Raw genomic sequence first — 2,500 nt, 5'->3', positions numbered from 1 at the left:
ATCCCTCCACATCAATAATACCTGCAAACTGCAATGTTTATGATAGCACGTCTCATCTAGTTGCACCAACAAGAACATTTAAATAAACACACATTCCGTAATCGGGAAACAAACAAATCTCCCCCTGAAAGTAATTAACGCGGGTAAACAGGATCAAAATTTACAAACAAAACACCCGCGAGATGCGCACCGCCTCTGACTCGCTGATTGCCCAATAACAGAAAAAAAAGAGAAGAAAAAGAAGAATACAATAAAAAAAAGAAGCTAAGATGAACACTTTGATAAAGAACAAACGAAGAAATCGAATAGTTCTTAATTTTCTTTCAATATTTGCATTTTATCTTGACTTTAAAAGACAATTCAGATAACAAAAGACGAACTTTTCAGCAAAGTCTCTGGCGCAATCTGGCAATTCAATTACCTGACCAATCACAAAGCTAAAACAAAGACACAAAAACAGAACTAATTATCAAAAAAGAAAAGAAAAAAAAAAACACACACAAAAAATAATAATCACATTAACGCTTAATTAGTTTAGCACTTGTCGAGTGATTAAATTATTAAAATGAATAAATTTCGTGAAGTACCACCTCGCGAGTTGCAGCCTTGAATACGTCAATTGCAGGAACGGGTCATAGAATTTAATACTTATTAAAGTAAAGAAGAAATCAATTAATCAGTATCTCCCATTGAAGAAATTATTTTTGAATTTACGAAGCGAGGAAAACGTGGAGATGAGATGAGAGTGAAGAAGGGACGATAAAGGAAGGGAATGGAAGCGAAAGCAGAGATAGAGAAAGCGGGAAAAGTGATACGAAGGAGGGAAGAAGAAAAGGAAGACGAGGAAACGAAGGGGGGAGGAATTAAAAGAAAGAAGGGGGAGGGAAGGGGATAAGAGAGAATGGGAGGAATGCAAATATGAGAGGAAGGGAACGGTGGAAGAAAGAAAACGGGAAGAAAATGACAAAAAATAAATAAAAATAAATAGCAAGAAGACAAAAGAAGATAAACAAAGGGGAGAGGGTAATGAATGAAAATAGGAATGGAAAAAAGGAAAGTTGAAATAGAAGATACAAATTAAATGAGAAAGAGGGAAGGTGAAACAAAACAGAAAGACGGAACTGGAATAATTAAGAATGAGTAAAGAAGCAAAGAAATAAGGATACGTAAAGAAAAGGGAAGCAAGAATTTCAAGAATAAATACAAGTTTGAGAAATATGGAGTGAAGGAGAAAGAGAAAGAGAGAGAGAGAAAGAGAGAGAGAGAGAGAAAGATAAGAGAGAGAGATAGAAAAGAAGAAGAGAGAGAGAGAGAGAGAGAGAGAGAGAGAGAGAGAAAACAAATACTTACGACCTCCTCCTTCCTTCTCCTCCCCTCCCCCTCCCTCCCCCTCCCCTCTCCCTCCCTCCCTCCCCCTCCCCCGCCCATCACCCCTCCCTCCCCTCCCTCCTCACCCCTCCCCCTGCCCTCCCTTCCCTCTCCTCCCTCCTTACGTGTTTCCCTCGACTCGTTTATGCAAAGTTTAGCGTCGCGTCGGCCCTCCCATCAATTTGCATCCCGCCATTGTTCGACGCCAATACACTCATCGGCTAATCTGCATAGAGCGCCGATATCTATCCGACCGTAGGGGGATTCCCCGCCGCTGCGTTGCGTTTAATGCCAGGGGCGAAATAGGAATGGGGGGGGGGGGGAGAGGGGAGAGGATAAGGGGAGAGGGGCGAGGGGGGAGGGGGGTAAGAGTGAGGGGAGAGGGGTTAGGGGGTAAGAGTGAGGGGAGAGGGGCTGGGGTAGGGGGTGGTGAGGGGAGTGAGGGGAAGAGGGGTAGGGGAGGGGGTAAGGGTGGGGGTGAGGGGTGAGGGGAAGAGGGGGTGGGGAGGGGTAAAGGGTAGGGGTGAGGGGAGGGAGGTGAAGGGTAGGTAAGGGTGAGGAGAGAGGGGTAGGGGGTGTAGGTGGGGGGTGAGGGGTGCGGATGGGGGAGAGGGGAGAGGGAGGAGGTGGGAAGGAGGAGGTATAAGCGTTGACCCTCATGTAACTCTGGCATAAAGGTCATGGCATAAAGTTGTACTCTCGTTTTCCTTCCAGGATACTCATACCCCCCCCCTCTTCTCTCTCTGCTTTCTCCTATCCCCTCTCTTCCCCCCTCCCCCCTTCCTCCCTTCCCTTCCCTTCTCGACCCTCCCTCCTCCCCCTTCCATTTCCCCTTCCCCTCCTCTTTCCTTCCCCTCTTCTTCCACTCTTCCCCTCCCTTCTCCCCTTCCCCTTCCTTCCCATCTCCTTTCCCCCTTCCCCCTTCTCCTCCCCTCTCCCTCCCTTTCCCCCATCCCCTCCCTCTCCCCTCCTTTCCCCTCCCTCTCCCTCGCACTACACCTATGCAAACCCCGGATGTTATAGGCCTATTCATCAGAACCCCCCCCTACCCCCACCGGCGTAATAGTGAACAAGAGCGTGAACCTTGGGGGAAGACAGTGCTCGACTGTTTTCAATTCGTGAATAAATGTTT

General features: G+C 47.1%; 1 protein-coding gene across 1 annotated transcript in view; it reads left to right on the top strand.

The window, feature by feature from the left end:
• Positions 1 to 2,500, top strand: part of LOC119583051 (putative uncharacterized protein DDB_G0290521) — a 6,547-nt gene that overhangs the window by 2,902 nt on the left and 1,145 nt on the right. The window lies entirely within an intron of this gene.

The sequence above is a fragment of the Penaeus monodon genome, chromosome 16, assembly GCF_015228065.2.
Source record: "Penaeus monodon isolate SGIC_2016 chromosome 16, NSTDA_Pmon_1, whole genome shotgun sequence".
NCBI lineage: Eukaryota > Metazoa > Arthropoda > Malacostraca > Decapoda > Penaeidae > Penaeus > Penaeus monodon.
The sequence above is the reverse complement of the archived record's forward strand: the minus strand, read 5'-3'. Positions and strand labels throughout refer to the sequence as shown.